General features: G+C 36.2%; 2 protein-coding genes across 5 annotated transcripts in view; both read right to left on the reverse strand.

Annotated features, from left to right (window-relative positions):
* Positions 1-21,332, reverse strand: part of MICU1 (Mitochondrial calcium uptake 1) — a 308,863-nt gene that overhangs the window by 276,885 nt on the left and 10,646 nt on the right. For all 4 annotated transcript variants that reach the window (XM_090403891.1, XM_090403889.1, XM_090403890.1 and 1 more), the window contains exon 2: positions 5,688-5,768. The gene's annotated coding sequence lies outside the window, so the exon portion shown is untranslated. The remainder of the gene's footprint in view (positions 1-5,687; positions 5,769-21,332) is intronic.
* PIG-L (phosphatidylinositol glycan anchor biosynthesis class L) overlaps positions 1-21,332 on the reverse strand; it is a 46,187-nt gene that overhangs the window by 14,609 nt on the left and 10,246 nt on the right. The window contains exon 2 of the mRNA XM_090403892.1: positions 5,688-5,768. The gene's annotated coding sequence lies outside the window, so the exon portion shown is untranslated. The remainder of the gene's footprint in view (positions 1-5,687; positions 5,769-21,332) is intronic.

Below are 21,332 nucleotides of genomic sequence, written 5' to 3' on the forward strand. Positions count from 1 at the left end.
CAGTAATGATTTAACTATTTTGGGAAATTCGATTATGGCAAATTAAATTTTAAAAAGTCAATTTTTCAGTAAATCTTTCGGATAAGAAGATGAAACTTGTGCATCTTGAAAGTAGCAAGAAGGAATATTTTATGCATAATATTCCTTTTCTGGAAGGCAATTCATGGAGAACACAGGAGTGATCAAAATCGAGGAATTTATTATCCAAGTCTGAACTCTTGTATCTCTTACTGTAAATAGAAAATCTACACTCAGCAAGATTTTCCAGGAAAAGAATTGTTTCAACTTAATTTGAAGTACAGTAGAGAGACAGATGGACTTTTTTTTTAGCTGACAAATTTTGGGCCCAGATAAGATGTGATTTATTTAATAATCCTTTTAGTCTTAAGATGATTTTCTGTTATTAAAGTTCATTTAAGAATGTTGTATATTCCTTATATTAATGTATCTCAGTATTACCAAACTTTGAGGACATTATTGTAGACATTAAGATTGAATTTTAAGAACAAAAGAGAATTACACCCTCTGTCCAAAAAGAAACCGGACTTTTGATAGAAAATAAAACAAAGGCCAATTATAATTATTCAAATCATTTATTTCAATCAATATACTCTCCCTCAGCTTCGATACAGCATTTGGCACAGTCAATTAATTCGTTAAATGAGTTTTTTTATATCGGTTTTTGGGATACTGTTGAGGATCGTAGTTACTGCCGTTTGAATGTTTTTAATGGTGTCATATCGCTTTTCTTTCATTGGCAAATGAAGTTGGGGGAAGAGAAAGAAGTCACAGGGGCTAAATATCAGGTAGGTGAATATGGCGAGTGATCCAACACACAAACTTGGTTTTTGCTCAAAAACTGTCTCTATGTTCAAACAATGAGATGGTGTATTATGATGCAAAAGTGACCAGCTGCTTTCATCATGATATTATGCCATACACGACAAATTCTCACTATCAATCGCTTCAAAACTTCGAGATAAAACTCGCCATTCACCGTTTGGCCAGGCAGAATGAATTCTTTGTGGATAATACCCTTGGAATCGTAGAAACAAATCAGCATTGTCTTTACTTTTGACTTCTCCAAGCGACTTTTTTTCGGATGCCCCTCTTCTGGTGGTCACCACTCAACACTTTGAAGCTTTGTTTCAGGCTCATACTCAAAACACCTTGTTTCATCACCAATAACAACATTTCAAGAAAATCTGAATCCTTATGCCTGGTTTTAATGAGGTCCTTGCAGTGTTCAATTCGATACATTTTTTGGTGAACTTTGTTCCCCACAAGTTGACTAAAATGTATCGAATTGAACACTGCAAGGACCTCATTAAAACCAGTTGTAAGGATTCAGACTTTCTTGAAATGCCGTTATTGGTGATGAAACAAGGTGTTTTGAGTATGAGCCCGAAACAAAGCTTCAGAGTGTTGAGTGGTGACCACCAGAAGAGGGGCATCCGAAAAAAAGTCGCTTGGAGAAGTCAAAAGTAAAGACAATGCTGATTTGTTTCTACGATTCCAAGGGCATTATCCACAAAGAATTCATTCTGCCTGGCCAAACGGTGAATGGCGAGTTTTATCTCGAAGCGATTGATAGGGAGAATTTGTCGTGTACGGCATGAATATCATGACGAAGGCCCAAACTCTCGTTCAAAATGTTGTGCAGTTGATTTTGGAATCCCCAATTCATCTTTAATCAATCTCACGGACGAGTTTGGGTTTTCTTTGATGAAATCATGCAGTTTTTGGATGTTAACTCCGCTCAGTCCAGTTTTTGGACGGCCCGGCTTTTCGTCATCCTCAAGCATCTCACGACCACTTTGAAGTCGCTTAAACCACTCATAAACTTTAGTACAGGATAAGCATTCATCACCGTATGCTTTTTGAAGCATTTGATGCATTTTGGTAAAACTTTTACCGAGTTTAATACAAAAGTCAATCGCAGCTCTCTATTTGAAAACTCATTTTCCGACTGTTCGTCAAAACACACTGTCACTCTTGGCACTATAACTCGGCTTCTAATGAAAGAAATGTGATAAACAGTTGACACAACACTGATGAAAGCTGCCGCTTTCGGCAACAAAAAGATACAACGGGTGATGCCACTAGTTTCTTCAATTTTCGAAAAGTTCAGTTTCTTTTTGAACAGAGGGTGTAGCAATATCCTTGGTATGATGATACCATGTAAAGTCACATGTTTGTAGTCAGTATAAAATGCTCCCAAGTCAGTGCAACTGTGTCCAAGTGAAATGGCTGCAAGAAGGGAACTGATGAAGTATAAAATAGGCATTGTGATAGGATGGCATAGGAGGCCTATCTGTTCAGCAAATCTGTTGACAAAGTGGGATATCCCAGGTCAATAATGCATACCATACTGAGATGGAAGAGCAAAGAGTGGGGCATAGTGGATGCCCCACCACACTCACCGAACGTGATACAAAGCATAATGTGTGAAATCTGCCATTTGTTAGCCAACACACTGAATGCAGAGTTCTGGGCATTGACTGGAACACTAATCCACAAAAACATTCAGAACCGAGGCTCACAAATGGGTTTCCATGGTGGGACCACAATATTCAAGCTCCACACTTCCTGAACCAGCATGCAGTGTGATCGTCAGTGGTGCAAAGAGCATGTATAATGGAATGTGGAAGCTTGGAAAGCTGTGTTATGGAGCAACAAATCACGCTAAACCCTCCAACAAGCAGATGAATGCACCATGTCATAAGGCTTCTGCTGTATCTGCATGGTTGGTGGACATGTCAACCACACTTGACTAGCCTCCACAGAGCCCTGCTCTCAAACTTATTGAAACGTGTGGGATGAACTGGAGCATCCGGTGTGGTCAAGGGCATCCACCCACAACAGTCCAGGACTTCATTAAATGCCTACATTAAGAATAGTCCAAAATTCCCATCAATCTTTATTATACACTTGTGGAAAGTATGCTCTGTAGGAATGCTGCAGTGAAAGGAGGTGCTACATCTTATTAAGGCAGGTGACATTGCTTTTTGTTGCTCACACTATGATGTCGGTTGATGCCTTTCCATGCAGTGCATCTAGCATCTTACTTGTGTGCCTAGCTTTGATGACATAGATTTCAGTATAGAAATTGTACCACTTACAGCCTATTGATGTAACTGGTGCAATCAATGACAGGATTTAATATTTAAACAATGCATTTTACAATACAATAAACATTTTTCAAATGTTAGCCACAAAAAAATTCATACTTGCAAATCAGATTATTATATGGTATGGCATTCTTAATAAAGTCGACATGTCAGAACTACGTTACAAAATTCCAAAGGAAATATTACAGGGTGTAGAAGCTTTGAAAAATTACAATTATTATGTATTTTATTTCATTCATTTTCTCTCTTCCCTGCCACCCACAAGACATCTCCATAGAGTCAGTGACTCATTATGGGAGTTCTATATTACTTATTTTATACACTACCTATCATACGGCTTCCAAAATTGATTCACTGAAGAAGTAACCCATTCCATCCATTCACCACTCTCCAAGCAAAAAATCTAGTCCTCATGCACTAAACCGTCTTACACAATTTCCAGGGGTGACCCTTGTTCTCTCCCTTCCTGCCATATACTGAAAATTCTACTGTGTCAATCCTATAGAATATTTTTAATAACTTATATACGTTCCTATCATATTCCTCATTTCCACCTCTCAATTAGCTTTTGCAATAGGGCATTAAAAAATTTGATAGTTATAAAAGTGGAGTTGTAAAACTCTGTTAAAAATAAAGTATTTGGAAATTGCATTTTATATAAGTAACAAAGTGAGAATGATAAATAAAAAAAATAAAAAAATGCTTTGTTAGGCAAGCCAATTACAAACCAATAATTCGTATATAAAAGTGGACTTTTAATTTTCAACAAATACATGTGTTTCAACTTCTAACCAAATTTTTGTGATATAAATGAAGAACTTAAATAATTCTGCAGTAAGTTACATATAAAATTGACTTGTGAAAGTGATATAAACAGCAAAGAACTTTTTGAACCAATGAAATCATTCAAGTCATTAATCAGAAAGGGAAACGAGGAGGAGGTTTTCTGCATGGAAAGCTGGGGGTGATTGGAATGCATTGCCTGTGAGTGTGGTGAGTATGGAGATGGTGGATCAATTTAATGTATAGTATGACGAGCTATGTGCGACACTGTGAGAGGTTCCACTGTGCGAGACTGGAACTTCCCGAGATGAGTTTTTTTGACTCCATTGAGATCTGATGATGATAATGAAAGACGACATATCTTACTTCTGCTTCGCAAGATTATGTAACATAATTGGGCACAGAATGTTCACATGGCATACATTGTGCCACTTATGTATAAGTAAGGCAGGAGTGGGGGGTGAATAGAGAATAGTGAGTGATAAGAAAGCATTGCCTGAGAGTGTGATGAGCACACAGACATGCATTTAGGTGCAGTATGAGATGAGCTTTGTGTGTATGTGTGTGGGTGGGTGTGTGTGAGAGAGACCTCCTGCAATGGATCTTTGGACTCCATGGAGGTCTGATGGTAATAATATTAATTTTATTCTTTTATTTTATTCGTGTGGAATTCCCCCCATTCCTCGACCATCCCTCAGGACTGTTGAGTCCTCCTAGTGAAGGATTAAGAATTCCTTCATTTATGAATGTATTTTATGACTGTAGATCTGTGTGTGTTCACAGACTGGTTTGCATGTTCTGAGGGATGAAAAACCTGAGTTTCATCCCTCAGAACAGGTGAAACTCAAAACAGGTTTCAGGTGAAAAACCCTCTTCTTCCGTATGAGCCCAGCTAACTCACCTTTAGTTGAAAGAGACCAGATAAAGATTCTTCACGTCATGGATGGAAATTGAACACAAGTCTTTCTGACCAAAAGGCTTCGTCTATACCGACTGAGCTACAGAGGCTCTAATAATATTAATAATATAAGGCAATGATTTCTTTATATGTTACTTCTGAAAAATATGTAGAATACTCGTACATGGAACGTCCACATAGCATACATTGTGCCACTTATATCTGAAGAGAAAACAAAATGACACTATGCACTTAAATAACTTTTCAGATCATGTGAATTTTTAAATATTAACTTTCTATGCTGACTACTTCTGGCAGACATTAATTACAGCAATTTTGCTCTGAAACCAGTCAGTTCCACATAGCACCACATTCCTGATCTCAAATCCAACTGAGAATCTGAAGGATGTGGCAGGCACACTGTTGCAGAGTTGAACTATCCTTTTTCCTGAAGTATCTAAGTATCCAAGATACTTTTAGACACTAGTAGAATGTGTGCCACATTGAGGTCATGAAACTATTATTAAAACACAGAAAGGATGGTGTTATTATCTTTTAATAAGGTTTCTAATTTTCTGGGCAGGCAGAAACTTAGATATAAAAATAAATTATATAGATGTGCAAACAAAGTTTTCCAATTTTTAATTATTTATTTTTTACATTAAAGAAATATTTTCATTATGAGAACATTAGTAGCAGTAATTTAGTATATGTTATATTTTGTTGCTTGTGTAGGCACAGAATACAATCGCTGCTATGGCTTTTTTTTTTTTTGCATCCATCAAATATTTGTTATATAAATTATGAAAAAAATTCATAATTACAAAAAATTATAACATATAGAGTATTCAAATATCAGAAAACTTTAAACATACCTATATTAATATATATGAACTGTTAAATAAAACATTCTTCCTATAAAAATACAGACATCCATTTTTGATCAGCAGATCCACCTAAAAGTAAGAAACAAATTCATAAGCAAATATTTCATATTTAATACAACTTTAACTAATTCAGTTATAATTAAATATGTTTAAAAAAAAAAGATTTTTATAACATGAGTTTGGATGCAAACATTACTATAAAAATATTCATTATGTAATTTAAGTCAAAGTCTGTAGCAATTAATTTGGTGAGATACAACCCATAAATATATTCAAATTAATATATTTTATACTAATATTAATGCAAATATTTATTGCTTCAATAATATATGAGTTCCACTGCAACATAATTTTAAATACAAAAAAAAAAACTTTTGTAGAAAGTTTTTTCATTTGGTTACAAATTGAATTAAATATGCCAAGAAATTATTATTGCAATGATGTCTCCATGGTTCTCGTAGACAGGCTTATATGTTGGTTATGCATTATTAAAACACTTAAGGATATAAATTAAATTATACAGACCTTACAGAAATTGGCATCCCTTATCCGCTCCACTAAAGACCAACCACTTCCCCTAGACCTACCTGGTGTATACCAGGTCCCTTGCAGTTGTAAACTGTCTTACTTTGGCCAAACAGGCAGGGCAGCGAATATCAGAATTTCTGAACACAAGGACTACATCCGTTTTCACAAGTACAGCCATTCTGGTCTTGCAGACCATGCTCTGGATACACGCCACAGAATACGGTGGAAAAAGCTACAATAATACACCGTAGGCAAATACAAATTCGAAAGACTATTTATGGAATCAGCCTCAGCCCTAAGAAATTCTCCAAACCTCAACAAATTTGGTTATATGCGACAGCCCCAAATTTGGGAAACCTACATCAGAAGACCTCGGCCCAATCGCCCAAGAAAACCAACATTACCCGCTAGGGGGCACCAATAGGACTTTAGGAGAAAGAATAGCTTCATCTCTTCATTACCAGTTACTGTGTTGTAGTGCCTACATGCACGTGCTTTTTTTTGTAAGTTCCTTTAGAAGATGGCAACGTGACGTTGCCAAAATATCGGAAAGTATTTATTAAAGTATAATTTAATTTATATCCTTAACTACGTTGTTCAATTCCTTAAGCGTTTTAATAATGATGTCTCCATGGAATCAGAAGACTCATTATGGGAGACCTTATATTGACACATTAGCCATTATTAACACAATATCTCTACCTCTCCTTAAATTCATTCACAGACGAACCACTCACAACCACCACTGGCGGTGTATTCCACCCAGTCATCACCTTCCAAGCAAAAAATCTAGTCCTAACATCCTTGTTAACTACACTCTTTTGTGACTTAATTGTGTAAGAGTTAACTAGACTCTTACACAATTCTCAGGGGTGACCATGACCCCCTTGCTCTTTCCTCCTACACTGTACCAAAAAAGTCAGTGTCAATCCTATAAAACCCTTTAATAACTTATATTCTTCTATCATAAGTCCTCTCTTAAGCCTATCAGCAAGTTTTTGGAGTCCACAGACCTTCAATCTAATCTCAAAGGAAGCATTCTACAGACCTGCAACAATTTTTGTCACCCGCTTCAGGATCTTCTCCACCACTTCTTCATCACCAAGGAATCTAGGTGACCAGATTCATACGCAATAGTCAAGATGAGGCCTTATTAATGCCTTATATAGTAGGTTCACAATTAAGTATCTTCACAAGTATCATCACAACTAGGCTACTTGTATATAGAGGCTGATAACTTCACATCAATTGCCTTAGTATCCATAATGCAAAGCACACATCCTTTTGGACATGCCTAATGCTATGCATTATGGGAAGGGTCACTATGGATTTGAACAATGCTCTGACTACAAGGGTCACTACGGGTTTTAGGCCTATTGGCCTGTTACGTTCATATTAGGCATGGCCTATTACGATTTGAAACTGTGACCGCCTTGAGGATAAGGTGGTTAGTCCTATGCCTCCCGGCGTATCCTATGTCTGTAGATGCATGTGTTCATGGGGCCTGTTTGCCTGTTCTGGGGGATGAAAAACCTGAGTTTCCAGGTGAAAAAATCCCCTACCTCCATATGAGACTGGCTAACTCACCTTTAGTCAAAAGAGACCAGATAAAGGTTCCTGGGGGAATTGAACTCAGGTCTTTCCAACCAAAGGGCTTCGTCTATACTGACTGTGCTATGGAGGACGAAATGTCATGTAGTGACAAGGGTCACTACAGAGCATTATACACATCCATAGTGACCTTTCCCATAATACATACCCAAAAAGATGCATGCTTTGCATTATGGGATACTAAAGAAATTAATGTGAAGTCATCATCTAATCAGCAATTAATGTGAAGTCATATACAAGAATCCTAGGTGTGAAAATACTTCACATGCAAACTTCGTTTACTTACACTTGGATAAAGGATTAAACAAGAATTTAATTTTAAAAAATCTTTTAATTTTGAATATTTTAGTTTCACTATAAGATTATCTTACTATGAATGGCTAACTAAAACTGCTTCAAGCCTAATGAAAAGATTCAGAATGTTGAAGTTAATTTACATGCATAACAACCTAACCAGTAAAAACCATAGTGCAAGAGATGTTCAACCAATGGTGTTTGCCAAATATTCAAATATCCAAAAATTATTTACAAAAATTCACAATAATATATATATATATATATATATATATATATATATATATATATGTGTGTGTGTGTGTGTGTGTGTATTTCTGGTTGTAATATCTAAAAAATAAATAAATTTCTTTAAAATAGTTTAAATTTTTAGAAGAATTAAAGGATATTACCTTTTGATAGTGATAATCCACATTACCATAATGTAATGGTCATTCATAATTCCATCCATAAAAATTTGGAGACTATAATTTATTAAAATAAATATTCTTCGAAAAGGCTTACAATACAATAAAATGTAAAGGATAGTACTCTGAAACAAGAAATCATTATCATTTTCTGGTGTATATCCTAATGGACTGTATAATTAGGATTTCACAACTTGTTTCCAATCAACTATTCCAATTAGTTTGTTGTCACTCCTCAGATTTTATCTGCTTTTACATTTTGATCTTCTAAGGCAATCTTAACACTTTTTTAAACTCTCATAGATGGATTCATATTTAAGGCTGTATGGAATGTAAATGTTTCTCCAGTCACTCGAGCTCATGTATTATCCTTTGAAGGAGAGAAAACATGAGCTCAAACAACTGGAGAAACAATTGCCGTGTGGTACAAAAAGACGAAGAATGAAATAAAGTGTGAATGGGAAAAGAATAAAAGCACAAGAAACTGGTAGAAAAGAGACAGCATTGTATGGGGGGGGGGATTCAATGATAAGAGACATACTTAATAAGAAAGTGACACAGAATGTTTTCCAGATGTGAAGATAAAGAATGTTAGTGAAGCTTCAAGTTTGCATAAGAAAGAAGCAAATGAATTAATTGCTTTGGCAAGCACAAATGATTTGAAAGGAGAGAAACATGCAATGAGAGAGTTGTTAAAAAAAACAAAAATGAAGAGTAAAAAAGTGAAGATTGTGAGTCTGCTGTCTTAGTATGATAGGATAGAATTGAGAAGTTCCATGATTGCCAATGAGAAGATTGTGCAGGAGGAATGGTGTGCAGTTTATAGATGTGTGGAATGAATTTGATGGATGCAAGGATCTGTATATGCCTGATGGACAACAAGTAAATGGTTTTTTAGTTAGGTACCTGGAGAAAGTGTTGTTCAGTGAGAGGCTGGAAGTACAAAACCAAAGAAACTAGATATATTAGGAGGGAAGCAATCAAGAATGTATCTAGCTATTGCTGGGATATATAAGAATGAGTGCAAATATGATCACGAAGAGCTGGGTGCAGTTTCCCAGGTTTCGAATCTGAATGGGCAGGTAAGGATAACTGTGAGCTCAAGGGGATGTCGAAATGCATATACACAAATGCCCAAAGTATCAAGAAATAAAGGAGAGGAGTTTTTGGCATTGGTCAGCTCAACTTGGCCAAAAATAATTGGCATCAGCAAGACCTGGTTGTCAGAGAATGATGTAGTTACATGGATAGAATGTAATGGATACTGTATTTTCAGAGAAGATAGAGGAAATAGGGCAGGAGAAGGGGTATTATTAATGATAGATGAAGAACTTCAACCAGCAAAAATATAAGTTAAGGAAGATCATAGATCTAATGGAAATGGTTAATTTGAGGCTGTATACTGTGAGATAGAGGACAGCAGGACCAAGTATATTGTTGATTGCTGCTATAGGCCTAGGGATCCAGAAGATGTGGATGACATGCATCATCCAAGCAATTATCATGAGACACAAACTAAAGTGATATAGACAGAAAGGAAGAAATGGCATATGACAAAATGGAAATGGAATTTAAGGGATAATTACCTGAAACAGACCAGGGGTTTGAGAGTGCTGGATCTGATAATAGCATCAGAGGATCTATTTGTAAGTACAGTAGCAATTCCTCACTTTCCTTCACAACACTGCATGGTTACTTTTCTCCGATCAGGGGGAAGTGACCGTGCAGTGTTGTCCTGGGAGGTTGCTCAACATGTGAAAATTTCAGTCAAGAAAGAGCTTATGTAGAACTAAAAATCTGCCATTTACAACAAACTCAGGAGGAAACTTGGAGCCATGCAATGAGATAAGAAACTACATGGAATAAATGCTATTAGGGTATGGGAGTGGTCAAAGATTGTTTGAGCAAGGCAATATCAGAGTGCATACCCAGGATCAGGAGGATAAACTGAATAGGGATTAAGTGGATGACTTGCAATACAAAGCAGAAACTGCAAAAAAAGAAAGCATTGTGGAAGGAATATAAACAAGGTGAGCAGTATAAAGCACAAGCAAGAAGGGTAACACTAGTATGGTAACGAAGGCTAAATCAGATTTCGAGAGAAAATTAGCTAAGCAGGCTAAAGTGAATTCAAAAGCGTTTTTTTGCTATGTAGCAAGTAAGAGAAATAATGATTGTGTAAAGATAACTTGACTCAGTGTTGATGGCAGGAAAGTGATAGAAACAGAAGAAATAGTTCAGTTACTAAGTGATCACTTTGCAAGGGTATATCATCCAATTGGTGACTTTGCAGTTACTGAGGTGACAGAGACTGATGTGAGCATTGAGGTATAAGAACTGGAGGTACTCAGTATATTGAAAAATATCAGTGTTAATACAGCAATGGGCCTGAATGGTATGTCTGCTCATGTGCTAAGAGAATATGCAAGTAAACTGGCAATGCCTCTGACAAATTTGTTTAATCTAAGTCTCAGCTCTGGCAAGGTTCCAAGGGAGTGGAAAGAGGGTAACATACTAATTATATGAAGAGCCAAGGGTAACATAGTTTCATTACATAATGTCTACTCCAAGACAGAAGTAGCAAATTACAAACCACTTAGATATCCTAACCAGTTATAGATATCCTATCTGTAAAAAATAAAAATAAAAATAAAAATAATAAAAAAAAAACAGCACATTAAAATTAATAACTATGGTAAATTACTATGATAACAAGCCAAAAGGCTATTTTACCAGCAACATAAGTTAAGTTTAAGGGAGATGGTAAATCCTGTATTATTCTACAGCCGGGTACGAAACTCGGATCGAAATCCTAGAGTTTCATGCTGAAAAAACTATCGGCGAGCCCAAGTGTAAGTAATCACTTGGGTAGTACAACACCAGGGCAACTCGGAGCAAAGGTGGAGCAAGATCCGTCACTATCCTTAATATTCTCTCATAATGTAAAACGCAGCTCTTAGGAGATGTATTACTATTTTACATTATGAGAAGAGGTCACTACCTAGACCGAACTGCCCTGGTGTGGTACTACCCAAGTGATTACTTACACTTGGGCTCGTCGATAGTTTTTTCAGCATGAAACTCTAGGATTTCGATCCGAGTTTCGTACCCGGCTGTAGAATAATACGGGATTTACCATCTCCCTTAAACTTAACTTATGTTGCCGGTAAAATAGCCTTTTTGGCTTGTTATCGTAGTAATAACAATATATAAGTACACCAGTTTAGCAATTCGTTAGTAGAGGTATATAAGTTCGGTTCACTTAAAACCTTGATATTCCATGTCTACCTACTCACTGATGAGACCTCAAAAAGGTTTGAAACCAGTCTGGGTAGTGGCCTCTTCTCATAATGTAAAACAGTAATACATCTCCTAGGAACTGCATTTTACATTATGAGAGAATATTAAGGATAGTGACGGAGCTTGCTCCACCTTTGCTCCGAGTTAGTTACCCTGGTGTTGTACTACCCAAGTGATTACTTACATTTGGGCTCGCCAATAGTTTTTTCGGCATGAAACTCTAGTATTTCGATCCGAGTTTCGTACCTAGCTGTAGAATAATACAGGATTTACCATCTCCCTTAAACATAACTATGGTAAATATCTGAAAAGTTGGTTAAAATTAAAATTCAGGAATGGATGGAGAGGAATATGATACTTTATAAGGGGCAACACAGCTTTGTAAAAAGTAGGTCCTGCCTCAGTAATTTATTCACATTTTATAAGGTGACAGCAAAATTAGATAAAGGAAATGGCTACACCATGGTATTGTTGGACTTTGCAAAGGCATTTGACAGAATACCACATGGAAAACTATTACAAAAGTTGGAGCAAATGGGAATAGATATGAGGATGGTGCATGAATAGGGAGGCTGGCTGACAGACCAACACACCAGATAGTGGTGGAGTGGAATCAAGGCAAATGAGAGTGATTAGTGGAGATTTTGCAGTTGCTGATGTGACATAGCATATCATAAATGAGATGTTCTTCTTATGTTTCCATCTTCTATCAAAGGTCAGTGACCATCTTAGTGAACAAACTACGTTCTTGCATTGATCTGAGCAGTTGTACGCTGCTCTTTCCTGTCCACATCTTGATGTTGTCAAACCAAGATAGTCTTTTTCTTCCTCTAGCTCCTTTGCCATCAATTCTTCCTACCAAAATGGTTTGTAGAAGCTGATATTTGCTGCTTCTCATGATGTGGCCAAGATATGTTTTTCATTTCTTGATTGTTTGTATGAGATCTTTGGCTTTGCCAATGGATTTTAAGAATTTTCATTGGTTACTTTTTCTGTCTATGATATCTTTAGTATTCATCTATATAGCCGCATCTCAAAGACTTCAATTTTCTTGATGGTTGGTGACACCGTGATAATTACAGATAACATCACGGATCTCCAAAAACTCATTGACAGAGTATAAGCCAAAGAATGGGAATAAATATAAACATCAACAAGGAGATGTTCAGTATATTAAAAAAATACAAATGTGAACACAACAGTGGGACTGGATGGCATGTCAGCCTGTGTACTGCATGAATGTGCAAGATAACTGGCATTGTTTCTAATGAAGTTGTTCAATCTAAATCTCAGCTCAGCTCTGGCAAGGTTAAATTGAACAACTTCATTAGAATTGAATTCCAATGCAACTTCATCTGTATTGGAATGCAATGAAACGGTCTTACCCTCTTTCCAGTTCCACTGCATAAAAGTGGCTCCAAGACAGAGGTAGCAACTACAGACCAATTAATATATCAGGAATGGTAGTTAAAGTATTTGAAAAGTTGATTCAAGGTAAAATCCAACATTGGGTAGAAAGGGATGTGATACTCTATAGTGCATAGTACTGCTTTATAAATAGTAGGTCCTGTCTTAATAATTTATTCACATTTTATAATGAAGTGACAACAGAAATGGATAAAGGAAATGGCTCCACCATGATACTGCTGGACTTTGCAAAGGCATTTGACAGAATACCACGTGGAAAAACCATCACAAAAGTTGGAGCAAATAGGAATGGATATGAAGCTAGTAGCATGGATAGGGAAGCTGGCTGACAGACAGACACCAGAAAGTAGTATACAGTGGAGTACCTCAGGATTCTGTACTAGGACCACTACTCTTTAATCTGTATATCAATGATACAGGGAAAGATTTAAAAGGAGATATTCAGTTGTTTGCTGATGATACACAACTGGGAAGAGCAATAGTTGATAAAAGGTAATGTAGACTACTTGCAGGATTATTTAAATAAATTTACACTGTGGGCAAAGGATAATGATTGTCAATTTAATGCTACAAAATCTAAGATTATACGCTTCAGGTTGAAAAGGTTGCATATTGACTCGAAATGATGGTACTGGATTACAGGAAATTGGTAAGGCTAAGAACTTGGGGATAATGGTGGACAGAGTTATTCTCAAAGGCAAAAGTTGGTAAAAGGGCTCAAAGGATTACTTGGATGTTGAAAAACAAACTAACAAGTAAAGAAAGGGAAGTTATTATCCCTCTTTATAACACTATGATTTGACTACATCTTGACTACTGTGCACAGATTTGGTCACCTGGGTTTCTTGGGGACCAGGATGTGGTAGAGAAGATTCAGAGAGAAGTGGCTAAGCTGATGACAGGTCTGTGGAATGCTCCACCATGAGGATAGGTTGAAGGTTCATGGGTTACAAAGTTTAGTTGATAGGCTGAAAAGAGGGGACCAATGATAGAAACTTTTAAGATATTAAAGGAGATTTATAAAATTGATGCAAAGGAAATATTTTCAATATATGACGAATAGAGAACTAGGAGCCATATGTGAAAGTTATGTAAGAGTGTGATTAACAAGAGTCTGGCCCAGGCAGTAATCTGTCCTCCTCTTCACACTCTCGTGCAACTCCCATTAAGTAATAAGACTGATTATTACCATGAATGAAGTAGTAGGAGAGATTGTTAGATGTATGTAGTGCAGCAGAATGGAGTAGAGTGCCCTCCTGCAATAAGTCCTTGGAGGTGTCACGCAGCACAAGTAGAAATAATAATAATATATTATTCATCTTGTGCCCCCTCTAAAGTGCCTTCTTTTTCTTCCAGATTTCATGCTTAATTCCCTCATGAAGCCAATTTAAACCTGCACTATTCAGCCTTTTGACTTTCAGAATAAATTCACACAATGATGCTGTTAAGTATCTCTTTGTCATTTTCCAAGCAGCACTTACATAGTGTGCCCGTTAAGTAATGACTGATTTTTTAACAGGACAGCCCTTTGAATAAAAGTAACAAACATGTTTAGTTTTGACCACTAGAGTGTGTTGTAATCACAGGTGCAACTTTCAAGTCAGGTGACTCAGCAGTTTTTGTGTGGCAACCTTTTGAAGTAAGTGTGTGTGAGTGGAGCATGTCAGAAGTTGCATCATGGAGCAAAGAGCTGTGATAAAATTTTCATGTAAATTAGGAAAAACTGCTACAAAAGTGTACCAAGACCTAAAAAAAAAAAGTAATGATAATGACTGTCTGAGCCATGCACAGGTGTTCTGCTGGTTTTCAATGTTTAAAGAGAGGAAGGAGTCCCATGAGGATCAATCATGCTGTAGACGGCCAGTTTCTGCACAGACAAATGAAAATGTGGTGAAAGCAAGGGAAATTGTTGCCCGTGATAGGCAAATAACCACTAGGCTACTTGCCTTACAGCTTGGTGTCAATAAGGAACTGGACAGATTAATCTTAGAAAGAGATTTGCACAGCCTTGTTTGGATTTGTGCCACATATGTTGACACACAAACAGAGAGTACCGGGTTGCCTTGTCAAAATTTCATCCAATGTGCAAAATGTGCAGTAGATCAAGATGTGTTGCAAAGAAATGTCACCAGTGATGAAAATTAGTGTTTTCAGTTTGATCCGGAAATGAAATGACAGAGTATGGAATGGAGTGAAACGTCTTCTCCCCAGCTTCTCCCAAGTCAGGATGCAAAAATCACGTCAAGACAATGGTCATTGTTTTTTCAATGATGCTGGAATTATCCACCGCAAATTTGTTCCTGAGCACACCATAGTAAATGGTCAGTATTATTTAGGAGTAATGCAATGTCTGTATGCCTGTATACAACATGTCAGGAAAGAACTGTTCACACAACAACTGGTTTTTGTTGCATGACAAGTGAACATTGAAGTTGATCCGTGTGATTGAACATCCCCCCCCCCTCCCATTTGCCAGATTTGGCTCCTCCAGACTTTTTCTCTTCCCACAGATGAAGTATCTTGAAAGGGAAGTGCTTCAGCGACAGTGAGGACATCCAATGCAGTGTGACCCCAGACACTGAGGGAGATTCCTGTCCAGGACTTTCACCACACCTTCAAACATCTGTACGATACGACAAAAGTAAATGTTGTGTGAAGTTTGAGGAAGATTATTTTGAATATGTGTAAATGACAATTCCAAATATAGTTCTTTGTTTTGATATAATAATTGTCTCATTACTTAACAGGCACACTGTGTATTTCTTTTCCACTCAACACCATGCTATAATTTCAAGCTGTTTCCTAAGCTTCTAATAATCACTAGCCTTTAATTCCGCACATATCCTTTCCTCACAGAAGTCTTCATACAGCTAGCCACAATTCAGAGATCACCTTCTTGATCACTCTCACCTACTAGAGGGAAGCAAAACCCCACTCACAATCTCCCATCCTCTGATGAAATGATGAGATCTAAAACTCTTGATCCTTGCATGCCCTGCTTTACATACTGCCTAAGACAGTTGTCTCTCAAGAACTCAAGAAATTCATTTTCCTTTTGCAAATGCTCTCTCTCTTCATTCCAATCTATACTGCCATAATTAAAATTAACCGTAATAATCACCCTTCCTTTGTCACTAACCCAAGTTACTCATACATTTCTTCATCACTACTCTCCCCATTCACTAGCCAGTGTTTCTCTAGAGAACCAAAATTTAAAAATAAATCATATTTTTTGTTTACATGAACATATAAATTCAAATAAAATAGATATTTAATTTTAATTAATATTTTAAATTAATTTATTAATTTTAATTAATGAATTTATTTTAATTTATTTATTTTTAATTGATTAATTAGGGGGTACTTGGTAATAATGAAAATTTAAGAAGGGGGTACACAGATATCTGAAGTTTGAGAAACACTGCACTAGCCTATAGTAAAACCCAATTATCCTGTCCCATTGTCAACCTCCACCTCACATAATACTGCCTCAAAACCATTGCCACTATTTCCCTTCTTTCATGTCTACCTTCTGCTTTCTCATTCATCAGATGATGGGTTGACTCCCCTATGAAATCTTTGCCATCTGTATCTCTGGCCATTTCAGTCATCTCTCTCTAAAGCTCAATAAATGTGACCTTTCCTTCGAAGACTGCAGCCAAGTTCTTTTTGGTCTGCCTCTTTCATCTTCTTCCAATGACTCCATTGAAGATTATATTTGGTAATGTTTGAGAGGACATTCTCTGTGTGGTACGCGTACCTCCCGGGGTATGCGAAAGGTCGTTAGGGGTATGTAGCAATTTTTGGCTATGCATAATTAAAGGAGTCATATTTTTCAACAAACAGTGCAATTAGAGACAACCTGGATAAAACGGCACTAACTAATGAATCGCATCCCCTTTCCAACAGAAACTGCTGTGTAGATCAAGCAAAACCATATGTTGCCGGAGGAACATATGGTTTTGCTTGACACCACCCCGTCGTTAACGTGTTAAAACTAAGAAATATATAGTGAATGTGTTTCAGATATTATAGAATTCGGTTGAAGGAATTAGCATTTCAACTCAACTGTTGAAATGCTAATTTGTCTTTGGTTCGTGCAATCTTTTGTTAATACCACACCAATCATATGCAGTTCTTCGCTGCTCTACGTATCTCAAGTCTTGTAAATTACTGGTAATTTTTGCTTGAAATAATGGGAAAGAAGATGATGCTATTTGGGTAGATGACTTTGACGATGCATACAAAGAAACTTCTCGATGCCAAAAGTAGTGATAGCAAGTAGGAGCTTCTTGGAGTCGCACCATTTTCGGTTTTTTTTCTGAAAATTCCCGCACGTATCTCGCAGCATGATTTTTTAGGTTTAATTTTGGGAAAAAAGTTAGAGTTATATTTGAGTAAATACAGTATTTTTTTTTAGCTTTCAAATTCTTACGTATGGCTCATTGGTTAAAGATTGAATTTATAAAACCCCCAAAAGAGAGCAATATAGCAAATACAAGTAGCTGTAAGCAACAAGAAAACATTGATATTACATCTGGACCAAATGAAATTGATGAGTGTGTCATCTGACATCTCTAGAGAACCAAAATTTAAAAATAAATCATATTTTTTGTTTACATGAACATATAAATTCAAATAAAATAAATATTTAATTTTAATTAATATTTTTAATTAATTTATTAATTTTAATTAATGAATTTATTTTAATTAATTTATTTTTAATTGATTAATTAGGGGGTACTTGGTAATAATGAAAATTTAAGAAGGGGTACACAGATATCTGAAGTTTGAGAAACACTGCACTAGCCTATAGTAACACCCAATTATCCTGTCCCAATGTCAACCTCCACCTCACATAATACTGCCTCAAAACCATTGCCATTATTTCCCCTCTTTCATGTCTACCTTCTGCTTTCTCATTCATCAGATGATGGGTTGACTACCCTATGAAATCTTTGCCATCTATATCTATGGCCATTTCAGTCATCTCTCTCTCTAAAGCTCAATAAATGTGACCTTTCCTTCGAAGGCTGCAGCCAAGTTCTTTTTGGCCTGCCTCTTTCATCTTCTTCCAATGACTCCATTGAAGACTATATTTGGTAATGTTTCAGAGGACGTTCTCTGGAGGTGTCTGAACCATCTTAATTGTTGTTTAAGAATTATAGCTATCATATCTGCTCTATAGTTTAATTTGTGTTTGACTTGCTTATTTGTTTTGTGTTCTGACCAGCAAGTCTTATTTTTCTTAACATTTCATTTCAAATGCTCTGATTTTCTGTATTTCTTTCTGATTGAGTCTCCATGTCTCTGCTCCATACATTGCCGTAAGTAGGAGATAAATTTCATCAATAATATGAAATAATATTAGACCATCCTTTGTTACATCTGTATTTTACTGTTTCTGTGTTGTCAAGGTTGTGAATGATGAGGCTGCCAAGATATGTAAATTGCTTTACTTATTCCATTTACTTGTTTATTTACTTTACTTGATTAGGAAAATTTTTCCTAATCAATCTAAGCAAAACTAAAATTGTTTTAGTTTTGCTTAGATTGATTTTCATTTCAAAAGTTTTGAACTCTTCATTTAAAACTTTTTATTATCTCTTCCAATTGTACTCCAGATTCTGCAAGAAAAATAATATTATCTGAATATTTAATGCGATTGATATTGATGCTATTTATTTGTAGACCTGGTTCTTCAGCTGTGGTTTTGCAGATTTCTTCAAGAAGCAAAGAAATTGTGTGACAGAAGGCAATCCTGTATAACTCCTTTTTCTACTTGAATTTGTTTGTTTTTATTTTTTATTAAATTTGACAGTTGCTTTGGTATCTTTATAATAATTTGTAAAAATTTGTCCTTTCTAAACTCAAGAAAAATACTGTACTCTTCCATTTCTATTCCTGTCAGGATATCATCCTCATTCAACCACCATGTCTCATTTATTCTAATAATTTTAGGGTGAATAAATTTATCAATGCTTACTCCATATATCTGCCAGCCTGGTTGGCTAAGTGATTAGCATACCTGCCTCCAATTAACAGGTCACGAGTTCGAATCCCATTGGAGGTATGGATACTTACAATTGTTTAAGTGAGAGATCAATTTCATTGTTGTGTGAGACCACCATCCTATTTAGAAATCACATTGACACAGTCAATGAGATTTCTAATTTCTTATATTTTCCCCTAGTGAATTTATGTACATGTTTGCTGGAACATGGCATTAGTAATGACCACTCCATATCCTCAACATCAAGCAGGTAGTTATTAGCTTTACTCTTTTCTCCATATTTTCTCAGAACATTTCTATATGTTTGTAATTCATTTCCTACTCTGCTGTTTAGATCTTTAACAAGGTCCAACTTTACCTTTTTCTTTGTATCAGCTTCCTTTACTAATGACTCAAAAATTCCTCCAATTCTCCAATAAACTTCATAATTCAAATCCCCCATTTTGATGTTTGCCTACAGCCGTTTACTCCACTGAATACTATAGCTAATTGACTACCTCCTGAAGTAGTCAATTAGCTACTTCCTGAATATAACATCTTAGTTATTAAAAAGACTTATAAAAATCAAGTGGATGTTAAATCAAGCATTATTTCAAAGCCAAATATAGAAACTATAAAAGTTTCATATGAAATTTGACCAGAGAACTTTATTCCTGTAAGCGCTCTGGACAACTTGCCAACATTTACAAGTTGTCCTAGCCAGACCTTATAGCAGACATGATCGCTATGCCCAAGCGTCCATATGGTCACCTCCTTTTGGTCCATTTTGATAAGGTTTCACTGGCCTGACAGCTGTTTCAAACTGATTGGTTTTCGTCACTGCCTCGTCTCTGATGGGCCAGTGAAACCTTATCAAAATGGACCAATAGGAGGCGAATATATGGATGCTTAAGCATAGCGATCATGTCTCCTATAAGGTCCAGCTAGGGCAACTCGCAAATGCTGGCAAGTGAGTTCCTGTAAGCTCTCTGGTCAAATTTCATATGAAACTTTTATATATTCAGCTTTGAAATAATGCCGGATTTAATCCGGCATTATTAAGGTGAGAAAATATAACAAAAGTGGTAACGTGGGGTCCCACACTAAATTTGCTTGCATGCAACAGCCTGTCGTTTATGGCGTTGAGTAGCAGGTTACGGGAGGGGAAACTATACTGAGGCATGATTCAGTGCCACGCGTTGTTAAATAGTTATAGTCAATTTAAAATCTTTGGGGTTTGTGACATCCCACCTTACTAACACCAGATTAATATCCACTTGATTTTTATAATTTTTGCAATGCTGAACTGAAGCCTTTTGGCTCTTTATTTCAGTAAATTAAAAAGACTGTTTTTTTTTTGTTCTTTATTTCAATAATGCCAATTACATCAATATAATACTTCTTTAATTCTTCTGGTGGTTCCACTTCTCTTTGTTGCTACATCTTACACTAATGCTACCTATCTTGTACACTGCTGATGTTAAGTTTGTTCCAGTAGCCAACTTTTCACTGTTTGCTCTGGTTTCTGCACTGTTTCTCTGGAAAGCTCTGCCTTTTCTGATGAAAAGGCAAAGCCTTCTTTAACTGTGTGATGTTCCAGCTGACATGGCATTTCATCCTGTTATAAAATCATCTTTTGGCTCTCATACTATTATTTACTACCATAGCATTAGGCAAAGCAAGTGGATCTTTAGGTTTTGAGATGGTGTGAATGAGGATAGGATGCTTAGTGAGAGACAGAAAGAGACATGAAGTAGAAAATATGAAAAATGAAAAGCATGAAAGAGTTAGCCTTTCAAGATTAGGAGACTTGAAAGGCTAACTGATGAGGAAACAAAAACCAGAAAGTGAGAGAAAATTATGTGAATGAGAGAAATGGAAAAAAAAGTGAAAATGAGAGGAAGTTTAGACAGTACAGAAAAAAGGGATAGAGAGATGACAGAAAAACAAGTGAACAAACAAAGAAGCAGCATGTTTAAAAAGAGAGTGAAAGATGCAGGTGAGTGAAGAATGACTGAATTTGTGAGATATCAGGTATGAAGATTCAATGATTCTTGATGTATATATTAGAAT

The sequence above is a fragment of the Typopeltis vanoorti genome, chromosome 14 (genome assembly GCF_054136105.1).
Source record: "Typopeltis vanoorti isolate ZY-2024b chromosome 14, IOZ_Tvanoo_1.0, whole genome shotgun sequence".
Lineage (NCBI taxonomy): Eukaryota > Metazoa > Arthropoda > Arachnida > Uropygi > Thelyphonidae > Typopeltis > Typopeltis vanoorti.